The 15,419-nt window shown below is 40.0% G+C and overlaps 1 long non-coding RNA gene across 1 annotated transcript; it reads right to left on the bottom strand.

Annotated features, from left to right (window-relative positions):
- Positions 1 to 11,023: 11,023 nt before the first annotated feature.
- LOC111695782 (uncharacterized) lies at positions 11,024 to 12,093 on the bottom strand. The gene is made up of 2 exons (XR_002763938.1): positions 11,698 to 12,093; positions 11,024 to 11,196 (listed from the first exon to the last, which is right to left on the bottom strand). It is a non-coding gene; the product is annotated as an uncharacterized LOC111695782 (long non-coding RNA).
- Positions 12,094 to 15,419: the final 3,326 nt, after the last annotated feature.

Below are 15,419 nucleotides of genomic sequence, written 5' to 3'. Positions count from 1 at the left end.
GCTCGATGTCGTCTTCTCTTCATCTTCTGCAGCGTCTCATTGGCTCCACAACAAGTAGTCAAAACTATGGCTAGGGCCATAGCAGGTCCTCCTTGTAGATACGCCATCACCATGACGGACACGTGGACAATCATCCGAACTGCCATAATCACTAGGACTAAGGCCGCGAGATAATCCCCATACTCTCTTATCGCCTTATCTACTCGTGAGAAGATATTTAGTTCCTCATAACTCCTTGTTAAGCCGGTCAGGTCATACCTTGTTATGGAGTCACTGACTCCCGCTGCACAGGAATCGGTTTCCACACAACTCCCTATGGTAACTGACTTCAACAAAGCCTTGTGGTAGGAAGGGTACTCCAACATCTGTTCCCATTCTCTCTGTTCGGCTTCAGTATATGGGCCGCTAACAGACATGTCCAGATGGTCCACCGCGTTATCTTCCTCCAGTGTGAGCTGTTCCGGAGCTGCTACTGGTACCAGTGCCGGTGTAACAGCTACCCAAGTGGTATTAGATACCTGAATAGTTAGTGGGAACTTACTGGAGCAGGGCAACTGAGTAGCGTGCTGGGTACGAAGTCTGGTAGCAGGATCTACCCACACTTGCCCATTCTGATCGATCGGTATCTTGTCATAACAGGCGGACAGTTCTGCAATCGCTCCCCGTTTCTGTACGCAAGACAATACAAACAGCACATCTCCTCTCCTGTAGGCATACTGCCCGTTAGGTAACCTCTGCGGAATCTCTTCAGACCCGGTCACCTGTTGCTGGCATATTGTAGTTGTTAACATCTCCTGAACCGACTGCATCCGCCTTTCTAGCTTGTAGGCGAGGTAATCTTCTCTCACTCGTTCCTGAATAGTTACATGGAGATCTGCTGGATGCAAAGTCCCCCAACTAACCACATCTACCAACTCCGCCGCAAACAGTTCTGGATAATTGGTGGATAATAGCTTCACGCTGCCGCACTCCTGTGGCGCCATCGTTACTCCAGTAACGTTGAGCAGAATGGCCTTCTTCTCATCTACCAGGTAAGAGCCCATCACCCGTGTGCCCGTGAATACTTGTATCTTTTCGAATGAACAGGTAGGAGTGTAACTATATATGAACGTCCCGTCTCCCGTCTCACAACCTCCTGAATTCAGCTTGCATGGAAGTTCCACATGATCACTCTTACTCTCCACCAACTGGCCCAGGGCCACAAACTCCTCAGACTCCACCAGAATAGAATACTCCACCAGTTCCATCAAGTCGTCTACCAACCCATTGCCGGTGTGCATTTGTTCTCCCCTGCATCCGACCCTGTCGTCCGCCACCTTGAGTTCTCCTGCTGCTGCAATTTGAACGTAAGTAGTCTGGTCGATCAAGATGTCGAATATCTGGTTGCTACCTGGTGGTCGAAACTGCCTCTGGGTACTCATCAGCCTACACCATTCGGTTGAAACCAACACATCATGCTGTATCGTGGGTACCTTGGCCACCTTTTGATGAGAAAAAGCCCCACAGAAGTATCTGAACCTGCTCTCCTTGATTTTGCACTTATATCCTTGTAGCCTAGTTACTGTCCTGGGTTGCTGAGCTAGGTTGTTCCATATTGCCGTGGCAAACGTTAACACCCACTCTCCGAATCTTAGCTGGATTTACACAATCCGTGTAATCCAACATGAACGCACTAACTGCCTGTACTGCCAAACCCATGTACACCACGTACTGAGTTAGGTAATTCATCTTGTCGGCTACTTCCTGCTATCTCCTCACCCTCCATGTCGGCATCCACGGTGTCCTTCAACACGGTCCTGGAGCTGGCCTGATACTTCTTCAGGCGTGTCACATGTACCCTCAAGGTTTTCCCTTCTGTGCCGGAAGGACAGATATCAACTAAAACCTCAGCTATGCGCCGGACCACCTTGAAAGGCCCACGCCAAGCATTCACCAACTTGTCTGGTTTCCCTGGTACCGGTCTGGGGCTGCAATACCAGACTAAACAGCCTGGTTCCCACTCTTCCTGGTTCCCCGAATATAAATTTGAATTACGCCGGATCACGGCTTCGCCATTACGGCGTATGTATGCATATACCTCCCTTGTCCTGTTGAGGACATCCTTCACAAACTCCTGGGTATTCTCGTACTTCTCCGCCGGGTTCTCTAAGATCAGGTCCAAGGGTAATCTCGCTTCTCTCCCAAACAAAGCTGCGTACGGCGTCATGCCTGTACTTGTGTGCAATTTGGTATTATAGGCAAATACACAAATTCCCACTAGCTTGACCCAGGATGGGTCATCTCGTTCCAACAGGACCCTCAGCATCTGACCTAATACCCGGTGGAACCTCTCTACCAGGTTAGACTGTGGATTGTACGCTGGGGTCATGGTCCGGTTTATCTGCAGGTTATTCATCAACTCCTCCCATAGCTTTGACGTAAACTCTTTTCCCTGGTCGGAGTGTATCTCCTCGGGACATCCGTAGATAAAAATCACCCGGTCCAACAGTGCCCTGGCTACTGTCTGAGTTTCCTTGTTAGGGATGGGGACCGCTGTCACCCACCTTGTAAAGTGATCCTCCACGGTAAGTATGTACCTGGGCCCCGACTGTCCGTCTCCCAGTGGCCCTACTAAATCCACGTACAACCTCTCAAATGGGAAGCTAGCCACTCTTGGCTTATGTACTGTTTTATGGATATCCGTTGTCTTCTCCTTTGCCAGGCATTCCCCACACTGTGCTATCCTGGTCTGGAAATCCCTCCTCAACCCCGGGTAGTAGATGTATCTGTTAGCTCTCTCCATACTTGCCCTCACGCCAAAGTGCCCTGCACTTTTGTGGGCGTGTATAAAGTGGAAAGCGCTCTCCCTTAAAGCCAAAGGGACCAATACCTTGTTTACTGGCACCTTGCTTCCGGGTTGAGTGGCTGGAAGCACCAGGATCCCCCTCTGGTCAAACTTCACTGCTCCAGTAACCTCCCTCCATCTGAGTAACTCTTCTCCCTTGCCCCGTATCTCTTCCTTCGGGGGTATCTTCCCTGTCCTGACCCATCCCGCCACTACCCTAAGATCGGGGTCACTCTCCTGGGCTTGTAATACCTTCTCCCTGGAGAACTCCTGCGGTTCTACTGAGGACACCCTCTGCTCATCCTCCTCTTCCTGGGTAGCAGCAGGCAGATGATTGCTCCTGGATAACGCGTCTGCGTTGAGGTTACTTCTCCCTGGCTTGTGTATCACTCTGAATGAATACTGCTGTAACTCCTCTAACCAGCGTGCCAAAATCCCCTTGGGATTCTTCAGGGTCCTCAAATGCTTCAAGTATGACGAGTCGGTATAAAGTTCAAACGGGGCGTACTTCAGGATGTGCTCATAACGTCTGATACCCGCTATGGCTGCTGCTAACTCACCCTTATGGCTAGGGTAGTTCCTCTCTCCGGCAGTCGTCTTTCTCCCAGTAGCCCCTATGAACCTCTCCACTCCATCTTGCTCCTGTGACAACACTGCACTTAAGGCTGTCCCAGAAAAATCAGTGGTTAGGCGGAATGGTGGTCCACCTTCCTGGAACCGTGGGTAGGCCCTCACTGGCCCACCCCTAAATGCCTCCTTCAACCTCCGGAAACTCTCATCCATCTCCTGGGTCCAAACAAACTCTCCCTTGAGACTCCTCTTCTCATTCAGGGGTGCAGCCAACTCTGCGAAATTCTTGATAAACGCCCGGTAATAGTTTAGAAATCCAATGGCTCTCCTGAGTTCAGTCACATTCTCCGGGACTGGCCATTCTAAGATTCGGGATACATAGTCCGGGACCATTGAGATACCCTCTTGAGACACCCTGTGTCCCAGATACTCCACCTCTTTCTCAAAGAGGACCGTCTTGCCAGGGTTCAACTTGATCCCGGTCTCTCTGTGGCGTTGTAAAACTTCCCTAAGTCTCTCCACATGCTGACCTTCTGTCTTTGTAGCCACTGCAATGTCATCCAGGTAGGCATCGACATCTCTCCGGTCTACTCCCTCATCTAATACTTGCTGCACGAACCGCGAATATACTGCCCCAGCTGACGACAGACCAAAAGGCATCACCAAAAATTGATATAGTCCCCAGGGAGTACTGAATGCGGTGTACTCCTTAGATTCTGCTTCCATCGGGATCGTCCAGTATGCTGCTGACGCATCCAGGGTACTAAAGAACCGCTTTCCTGACATCTTGTCTAAGGTTTCCTGGATCCGGGGTAGAGGGTAACCATCACTGATAAGACAATTGTTGACTTGCCGGAAGTCCACGGCATACCTTGTACTCCCATCCTTCTTCTTCACGGCTACCAATGGACTACTCCAGGGTGATGAAGAAGGTTCTATTATTCCTTGTTCCAACCATATATCCAGCTGAGCACGCAGGTCAGCTTCATCCTTAGGGTTCAAAGGCCTTGGTGACTGCTTTACTGGCTTGGTACCTGGTTTCATTCTCAACCGGCATTCGGTCAACCCAGTTTGACCAAACGGACAATCCTCTGTTTTAAACACATCTTCATAGGAGGCTACCAGTTCCTTGACCTCCTTCATTAACTTAGGGTTGCTGGTCAGTACTTCCTTCTGCTCCAGCTTCAATTCCTTCCACAGCTGCTCCCTCCTCTCCTGAGGGTTTAACTTCCTGACTGCAGGTGCCGGAGGAGGTGCCCAAACCTCTTCATCCTCCCCACCGGCTAGTTCTGCCTCCGTAATAACCTGTCCTGGCCTCAACCTGATGGGTTGGGTGGACCTGTTGCTGATAGCCAAACATCTCCCTGCCAATGCTCCGGGCTCCTGAAATAATTGAGATGAAATTTCTGCACTAGCAGTTCTTAATATTTTGGAAACCTGCTCACCTTGATTCCACGCAGGTTCTCCTCTCCATCCCAGTTCCATTGAGAACACTCCGGGGATCCTGTCCTTGCACAGCTTCATCTTGTTCCTGGGGGCGGCTACCTCCACCCTCACTATCTCTCCAGGTTGGACCCAAGCATCCTCGAGGCTCCGGATCAGGAAACGGGTTACAGATTTCTTCTCTTGACCCTTTCCCCCCCTCAACTCAGCCCCCTTGGACCTACTCCCCTCGGACCCAGCCCCCTCAGACTTTATCCCCTTGCTCTCAATACCCCTAGGGTGTCCCCCCCCCTAACTCAACCCCTTTATATACAATTGGTACTAATTCCTGCGTGGTGGGTTTGCTAACATCCAGGTCTTCTTGGATCTGGTGAATCATCTCCGTTACGGCTCCGTCAGGGTCAATGACCCTAGGGTTCTCTCCACTGAAATCCAGCTTCAACTGGGCCTTGTTGAGGAAAGAGGACCCAAGGTTGACGTGGTGACTCAGGTTCTGGATCACCAAAGGTTTCATCCGGAACACCCTGTTGTGTCCCTGGATCTGTACTGAGACCGGGGACCCTATCCCCTTCACTCTTAATGTACCCTTCGCAGCTGCAGTTCCAATCCTGAGTCCCAAGGGGGGTGGGTTCAACTTCAACTTCAGCAACTCAGCTAACCGTCCAGAGATGATAAGGGGGAACCGTACTTTGTTCCCCGTATCGATTAACCCACCTAACTCCTTCAGCTCACTCCCAGCCTTGATCCTCAATGGTAGGTTGCACTTGAGGGGTGGGGGGTGTATTGCAGCAATTATCTGGCCCCTCTGCACTGGGCCAGTCTGTCTAAAAAAGACACAGATTCTTCTCCCTCTTCCCAGAGGTCCAGTTCCTCTGCCAGAGCGTTGTTCTGTTGCTTCGGGCCTCGACACTCTTTGGCGAAGTGGCCAATCTTGCCACAGTTGAAACAATTTTTCTTCTTGGACTTGCTCTCCTTCCCTCTGGAGTCTGATGTTCTCCCTCGGGGCTTGTCCACTATCTCCTTCCCGTCCAGAGTTTTCTTGGCCCTACAGTCCTTCCGGATATGTCCTCTCCTCATACACCTAAAACATTGTGCGTCCTTCCCTTGCACTGCATCTATCTCCATCGGTACTGGTCCACCGGCTGGCTCCTCTGGAAGGTCTCCCATAGTTCTCCTTGCAGAGCTTATGGTTATCAGTCCGTCAGCTGACGAACTCTCGCTATACCCGCCATTCCAGGCGTCCCTTTCCGCCGCGGTCGCTTCCACGACCGCGGCGCGGAGAGCCACTTCAGTCTTAGGGTTGGCCCTCCGAACCATCCTCCTGACGGCGTTGTTAAGCAACCCCTTAATCACGTGCAACATCAGGGTATTGAAGGACCGTTCATTAGGGGCAAAGGCGAGATTAAACAACGCCATCTTGTTTGTCAGGTAGGATTGAACGTCTTGCTGCCTCCCTTTCGTATATGTTATAAATTCTGATCTGATTAGGAGGGACTCATTATCTGGACAGAACACTTCTCTAATCAAAGCTGCAAACTGTTCAAACGTACCATCCCGGAAACATTCATTAATAGGCGCGTTATCCCTAATCCTGCTCACAGCCTTGCCCGCTATGCTCTCCATCAGGATGGTCTTCTTCATCCGATCAGTACGGACCACGTCTGTACGACACATCAAAAACTTGCTGATGTTAACCTCATGGTCTCTGTAGAGTACACTCCCATTATCGAGGAATCTCGGAACACTTCGCAAGATGGTCTCCCGGGTCCGGAAATCTATCTCTCCTTCCGGTGCCGGGGCTGCACCTTGCCCACGAGCTGCTAACTCCTGATTAAGCCTATCTACCTCCTCCCTCAGCCTCCGATTTATCTCGTTCAACTCTTCCATCTTCTCTGGCTCCTCCTAGCTCCCTTGGGTTCAGTAACTGGATTTTCTTTTTCCTTCCAACTACTCTCTATCCCAGGCCGCTTGCCACCATGAAAAGTGGGGGATCCTCGTCCTCTTATATCAAGCACAGTCCCTTTACTAAAATGAGCTCAAAGGAAAAGCTAGCCAGAAAATATCTCAACTCGGGTAAACTCAAACTACTTCAGTAGTGAACAAAACTCAGTTAAGTCCCAGAATGGGGATTGCCTCAAACTCTAATCTTCCAAATCCAACTCGAAACTACAAGACCTCAGAGTCTATAGACAGCAACTCCCTTTCTACTACAATCTATTCTCTTATCTTCAGTTCAATATTTAGAGTCTATGAATAGCTGATCACTACTAGGTTCACTACCAACAAGCTAGGAATATAGATGGTACTATACTGTTTATTTAGTCAAAGTATACAGTTTAAATACAGGTTAGCCCTGTTATAGACTACAAACTATGATAAAGTAGATTTTGTTTTATTACACGAAGAAAAGATTATAGAAGCATCAAGCAGTAGTAAATATTATTGTGAAGAAATATATCCCTGGAACAAGTAGGAAATAAGCTGGTAAAGTCAAGTTTTAAAACCCGTACTCAATAATTGTCTGCAGGTCCTGGGTTGGAATCCACCCCACACAACTGGTTGAATTCAAGGTCTAGGCTAAGACTTCCCGGTATACACCCAAATCCTTACATAATATCATAATACAGTATATGGAAGACGATATTCAAAACTATTTATCAACTGTCATGTTTCGTGGGACACTCTGTATATAGTGAAAATGTATATCATGTATTTTTTTTAATTCTAGACATTAGAACAGAAGCAAATAATATTTTTCATTTATAAAATTTGTACCTTTATCTTTTTAGATATTATTTTGATATTTTTGAAATATATATTGTATTATCCAATTTTTTGTTACAAATTATGCAAAGTGTTTTGGGTTTTTGAATATCTAGAAGCTCTAACTCTAACAAGATTTAATTTTCATTTTTTCACTTTTCAGATACAGTTAAATCCTAAAAATTTATCAAATGTCGTCTTGACAAATTTTCAATGGGTTTTATACTAATTTACGTAATTCTCAGTATTTGCGAAAATAGATAAATGGCCATGAATATGGGGGAACAGTTTTAAAGAGCTCCATATAATCATTTAGTTAAAAAAACTAAATATTTGCAAGATTCCATTATCAGAAAGTGAAGAATACGACATTTGATGAATTCTTTCGATGTATGACTTATTTAGGGTTTAACTATAGTCAAAATGAAATAATTTTCTTTTATTGTTTTTTTTTATTAGTGAAATGTGAAAATGTCTAGACTTTCTTATTTGACACAGTTTTAAGTTCTAAATTAAAAGTCTGTGAGTCTTGACTTCAGAACCCATTTGGCATTTACATCCAATAAATGTAGATTTTTTGTTGAGCTATCTATTATATTAAATTTTTTGTTGGGCTATTAGTTGTAGTTAATTTTTGTGGGCTAAGTCATGTTACAGATAACCCATGAATTGGTTCAGTCGTTAAGACTTGTATCATTTAAAAGGACTGTAGGCGTAATTTCAAGTGACCTTCCTTTACAACAGTGTCGTTGAAAGCTTTGTCTGATCAAGTAAAAATTATATATCAATGTTTTTGTTTCTTTAAAGGGAGAGACTGGCTTTGTAACATATTTAAGTTGAAAGTGCAGTATTGTAGAGAAAAACTTGAGAATTCTTTTGATTCCAATGAGACATTTTTACGGTGTACAGTTCTTAAATAAGTTATTAAAATTGATTTTAAAATCTTGCAGGTTTATACATATTCCTTCAACGACTTCAACTAGGGTCGCACAGTGGAGGTTTTCTTTATTTTAATTGTGAAGACGACATTTTGAAGAAATGTGCAAATAAAATTATAGAAACCGGAAAGGTAATATTATTAATAAAATAATCGATTCTACTGTTCTACTATTGCTTTCATAGATAACTTATTTTTATAAATATGTTCCTAAACAGCAAATTAGTCTGTAAATAATTTTTTGTCCAGGTTATTAAATAATTCTAAAAAATGTTTCTTCTGCTGCTTAAACAGTTTGTTTTCATTTGCGAGTTTTCTGCAAAAGGGACTTACGCATTTCTGGTTTATTAAAATCTATAGAGAAACGTACAGAAATAAACAGCTATTGGGTCAGAAAAACGACAGTATCCTCCACATATGTGAACTTTGACCGGATGAATGTTTCAGAGGTTCCGTTGTAAATCAGGCATTGCCATCTTTGCAATTAAAAGTACGCTTACAGTCCCTTTAATCCTAACAACCCATCCAACAACAAAATTAAAATTTCACACAAAAAGTTCTCGAATTTGACGAGTTGAGAAGTAAATTCAGTTTTTAAAATTCGAATCTAGTTATTTGACAAAGAAAAGTTGCAACTGCAGGAACTATAATTATAAGAAAAACGATTACAATCTCATCCTTTGAGATAAATCATGAATAGATATGAATGATTGATAATGAAAAATATATAAATTACTTTTCCAGATATTTGATATCTTTAAATATCGATATATAAATGTGGGTGTTTTTTGTACTCACTACACAGGGTTGCTCGAAAATGATGAGACTTTAGAGACTGGTGTGTACAGATTGTATTCAACTTATGTATATTTAGATTAAATTTTCAAAATTTGTTATTAATTATCCAATGTTTGTTCTCAAGGAAATTAAGAACCGTTTTTCCTCTACCTTTTATTTACAGGTTTCCCTTAACTTTTATTTACAGTTTTTCCCCTACCTTTTATTTACAGGTTTTCCCCTACCTTTTATTTATAGGTTTTCCCCTAACTTTTATTTACAGGTTTTCCCCTACCTTTTATTTACAGGTTTTCCCCTACCTTTTATTTACAGGTTTTCCTCTACCTTTATTTACTTTTCCCCTAAATTTTATTTACAGGTTTTTTCCTGAAACTTTCCCCGTGTCTTTCTTACATAAATTCCTCCAGATATATTAATATATTTGATTTGATATTTATATTCAGGGTTACACCCAGAGGATGAGACTTCGATCAGAGACGATTGTACGGAATTTGTTAAGTCAATATTCTTGCATTCACTGCAATGGCGTAAATAAGGGGGGTTATTGGGGTTATTTACCCCCCCCCCTAGAATCCTGGGGGTCCCCACTCAGAATCTTGAAGGTAATTACCCCTGAACTATTCAGGCCGTGAATAGCGAGTTGTTACTTTGTTTTTGTTTTTAAAAAAAGGTTGATTTTAAAATTGAATATTTTTTAAGGAATTGAGTATTTGGAACAAAATCAAATATTTAAACCACAATGTGCTTAGAACTCGATGTTGTAAACCTTTGATATTTTAAACTCAGATTACTTGAATTACAGAATTCAAAGTTTGAAATATCGAGTGTATGCAACATTTGGTTCCAAAGATATAGTGATTAGAAAATCAGAGTTTGTGGCAAAGACTCAATTCCTTTGTGAGAAAATAATTTAAATGTACAGATATTTCAGATATTTCAGATTTTAAGACAACATATTCTAAATGATTCTAAATTCTCATTACAATTAGATGTTTTTTTAAACGAAAAAAGGGTATGGGTAGTAAAAAATACATTTTTACTTCTAAATAATGTCATTTCCATATTAGATTTATTTAAGATCTTAACAAACTACATTGACGACAAGAATATTTAAGAAATTAGAAATTAGAATATAAACAAAGACAATATTTTTCAAAGTTTTGCAGAGTAGCTTTTCTAAAAATTTTAAAAAGTAACATCCTTTTCCTCTTTGAGTAAAACTATTATGTTTTATGTTACTTAAAATAAATTCAGTTTTTTTACAGATTATAAAGGATATAAAACAAGGTGAAAGCTAAAAGGTATGAAATGAAGCCCTTATTTGATGGAGTTTGTGAATGCCAGAAATGAGTGGAAAATGCAAATCAAACCCAACTAAAACCAATAATTTGATATACATCATGATATTTTTCTAGGGGGGTAAAAAAATTTAAACCTTTCCCCCCCCCCCCCCCCCCTACAGAATTATTATTATTTATTGGCATTCAGGGTTCCTTGTAGGCCAAACCCGGACTATATCTGTGCTTAATAATTCCATAAACCATCAAAATACAAAATTGCGTGCAGAAACCAAACATCAAGCTTCAAATCGTCATATTGTTTTAGTTTTGTGTCGTCTTTACAGTCTCATCCTTTGTGAATAACCCTGTATTTAAGCAAAATTACATATAATAAAAAATACATAGAAGTAGATAGATACATGTCTTTTTATTTAATGTAAAATTGTAACATGGTTTAATACAAAGAACACATGTACTAAATGCAGTACAGATTGTAATTTGTACAGTGTAAGCTGTACACTGTACACTGTACCAGCATCTTTAGTACAATCTCCTCCAGGTTTCTCCAAATATATATCTATCTTGTACAATTCGATAAAAATCTTTAGTTTAAAAACCAATGTTGTTATTTTAAGATTCAAATAAGTATCAGAGGTGTATACAGAAATTTATGTTTACTTTTTCAGAGGGGGGGGGTTGTAGCCCCATTGCCTTTGCCATTGCCTTTTATACCACCCCTGAATTATATCTTAAACCTTTTCTAAGCGTCTAGCTTTTAGTATTGGTGAATAAAACGTCCTATGGTTAAAAAATATATTAAAAAATTTAAGTAGTTTCAAGTATATTAAAAGTATTTTATCCATAGATTAATTAACAATAACAGACAGAACACTAGATGTCGTGTTTCCAAAATTTAGGGGTTTTCGCTCACAATAACTCTGAGGCAGAAGCCCAAAGGAGTTACACGTATGCGTCGTAGAACAGGCTCTCTCTCTGTTTTGCAATTCTACGCCGTTAAAAGACGACATATAGTATTCTATCTGTTATTGTTCATTAATTTATGATTTTATCTAACTGTACACCTAGAGATTCTCTTGATCAGCCAACTCAGCCCCAGATCTCAAAATTCGGGTAAATTTTATCTCAGGACTTCGGAGTACCCTGGACTCCGTATATTGAGTATTCCCGGAGCCGGAGCCTTCCAGGAATGCTCCCGGAGCACTTTCTATGCTTCTCAGAATCCGGAGAAGTTTGGTATTATCGCGAACAATTCGCGCAAATTTGTCAGAGCGCATAATCCGGGAAAATTTGTCGTCAGAGCGCATAATGCGAGAGAATTTGTCATCGGAGCGCATAATTCGAGCGAATTTTTCGTCAGGGCGCATAATGCGAGCAAATTTATCGTCAGAGCGCATAATGCGAGAGAATTTTTCGGTTCCACGGGTGTCTCTGTCAAAGTTGACCGGATGATATCCTTCTACCTTAAAATGGGGTTCCAAGTCATCTAATAATCTTGCACTATTGCAATACATGGATTTTAATGTTTAATTATCTGATCAGTGGATTGATTGAATGATTGATTGATGGATGGATGGATGGATGGATGGATGAATTGATTGATTGATTGAATATGGAACCCTGCCTTTGAAAAGTACTCTACTGGAACCAAATATTCTGGAGAATAGGTTCTTTCGCTCTCCTCCAGGGGCAGGCTTAGTAGGGAGGCAATGCATCCTGAACCAACGGTTTAATTCATTTATAATATGTGCTAGCTTGAGAACTCAGCGTTGCCCAGGGTACTCATAATAACTCCCGCAAGTTACCCGAGCATGGTCGTAAATTACGATTTTAGCTTTTTCCCATTACAAGTCGATCCACTCAAGTTAGAATCTCAAAACCAAGCGTAGAACATTCAAATGGTTCTTTCAAGTTCCCCCATAAACATTTGATGCAAATCAGTTGAGGGGTTCATGAGTTATGATCTTACAAAAAAATAGACATACAGAGATTTCTTTTAGGCTCAAGTTACGAATTTAAATAGTCCAATAAACTTATGAAATTGTGCAGTGTAAACAGACCCATTTTACTGTATTAAAAAGTCACAAGTAAAACTATTTGATTTGTAACAACATCAAATTTACTTAATTTTTAATTTACGGTCGTCTTTCTTTTCTACCGTTTTCTGGTTCTGACTGTATTTTTAAATAAAGTTAAAAATAAAGAGACCATTTTCTATTTAATAATTTTAAAATTTATAAGTAAATCAATTATCAGGCTGCAAAGTTATAGGGATTAGAAAATTTGAATTTGTGGCAAAGACTCAATCTCTTATTAGAAAATAAGTTTGATAAAGTTGAATCCGATCCTAAAGATACAGAGAAGAAGAGAAGTTTCATCCTGCTGCTACTCTCCAACTATACCTAGAAATAGATCCATCCTACCTTATATACCATCAAGAATACTAAACTTAATATTCATCCTTGGTAATTTAATCAAATTCTATCAGTCCTCGCTTTAAAAAGTGTAAAGAAAACATTTTTGAAAATCCCCCAAAAAATTTCAGGATTAAAAAAAAATATAAAATTCGAAAAAATGCATTTTAAACAAAATTGACAAAAAAGCCGAGTATAGATATCCCTGTAGATTTATCACTACATAACAAAATACATGTATTTGAAAAATATCTTATGAATAATAATGCAGACATCAAAAAAAAAAAAAATTTGAGTAATGTCATGAATAATGATCAGGGGAATATTGAAAATTATATAGATCTGGAAAACTATGGAAAAAGTAAAATTATCTTTTTAAAAATTATGATTTTTAGCAGATTTTTCAGTTTTGCAGATTTTTCAGTTTTGCAGATTTTTCAGTTTTGCAGATTTTTAAGTTTTGCAGATTTTTGAGTTTTGCAGATTTTTAAAATTTTTAAGGGCGACCTTTTTTCTAATTTTGACCGTATATTGACCTTCTCTGACGTCACATGAGGTCCCAGATAAAATTCAGCTTAGCCGTTTTGACGTTTATTAAATAAATACAAACAAAGAGTACACAAAATTTCTGAACGTCGTCTTCATCTATCTATATTATACTTTGCTTGTCTGTCCTTTTGTTTGCGTAAAAACGTAAAAACCAGAGATAAGAGAGTTACGAAGACACGAAACGACACGAAGACAGCTATAATATGCGATATTTTCCACAGCATGTTCTATTGTGAACAAGTACTGTACACGACCAATCAGGAGACATTTGTATTCAGGGATATTTAAGGATCATTTGAATAGGTAATGGAAAATCTTTAAAAATAGACAATATTCAAAGATAACGTTATTATGTTTTATGTTACAAATTGGAGTATTTCTTTAAAATTGTAAAACTTAACCCCTGAATGCAACAAGTGGCCGTGAAATGTCAGTTAAAAAACATTACATGGAACCGAACCGGGACACTATAGGCCTGCTCAGCCTATCCAGGTAGAGTGTATGAGCAGTCTGTGTAGTCTGTGGTACAAAACTGATCGAGCACATGAACCCAGAGAAGGTGTGTGGTTTTTTAAAAATTAAACATTGTCGTAATTTATTACTTTTTAATGCATCAATTTAAAAAAAATTGTAATATGAAGAAGACATTTCAGCAGATTTTTATGTATTTGATATTATTTTATTAAAAGTTTCACCAATAGCCTGAAAGTCAACTTATAACAAGAAATGGGTCGGTATACACTGCACAAAGGCCGTGTTACGTCACTACCTCTGTATTGAACCTTGTTAAAACATAATTTGAATCTGGCAGTCGTCTTCCCATCCTCACTGTACAATTACACATCTTGCATTTTACTAAAATGTTTGTCATTTGATATTTACCTTTTTCTTACAAGTTTTATAACGTAAACAGAACTTGTTTTTAAATTTTGGAATTTTCCCGGAAATGAATAATTAATTATCAAAAATAATTTTGTTATTTGTAAGTCACTTTTTTCAACAAATTATAAATATTATTTTTTTTATTTTTCTTATGAATATTTGCCCAGCATTTTTTTCTTCATTATATATTTTAAAATCTTTTCTTTAAAAAAATATATTTTTGATTTGGAAAAAATGCTAATAATCAACCACCAAATATCTTAAAAATGTAGGTAACAAATATGTTTATTTTCTTTTTTACTTTCTGTCCTTTTCCTTTGTTTAGAATTTGGGAAAGGGGGGGGTATTCCCATTCCTCTAGTTTTGGAGGTTTTTAAATATTTCCTCCTCTACTACTTAATTATTATAAAAAAAATTACTTCGTCACTTAAAAGAATCAATTTTCCCGACTTAAAAGTATTCAAAACTCGGAAAAGAAGAATAAAGTTTTAAAAATTTATTTTTAAGAAAAGATGTTGCGGCCTTTGTTTAAGTCTCTCGCAACTCCTTTGGGCTTTGGGGGAGAACTTTACTTACTCTTTTTTACTTTTTTTGCTATAGACCTTTATACATGCACATTTCAAAACTATATAACGCCATTGTTTTTAGATTTAGTTTAAAAAGAATAGTTGGCAAGATCCTATTTTGTATTGCATGTGAACATATATATTGATTCACTAATCCTTGACTGTAATGAAAGATATTTAGTTACAAACTTAAAATATGCAAAGGAACTGAGTTTTTTGCCACTAACTTAAGTTTTCTAATTCCTATGTCTTTACAACCCAATGCTGTAAACCGTTGATAAGTTAAACTATGCATTCTTTAAGTTAAAATGATCTATGCTTGAAATATCAAAGATTTACATCATTAGGTCATGCAAAGATATAGGGATTAGAAAA

Source organism: Eurytemora carolleeae, unplaced genomic scaffold, assembly GCF_000591075.1.
Source record: "Eurytemora carolleeae unplaced genomic scaffold, Eaff_2.0 scaffold76, whole genome shotgun sequence".
Classification (NCBI taxonomy): domain Eukaryota; kingdom Metazoa; phylum Arthropoda; class Copepoda; order Calanoida; family Temoridae; genus Eurytemora; species Eurytemora carolleeae.
The sequence above is the reverse complement of the archived record's forward strand: the minus strand, read 5'-3'. Positions and strand labels throughout refer to the sequence as shown.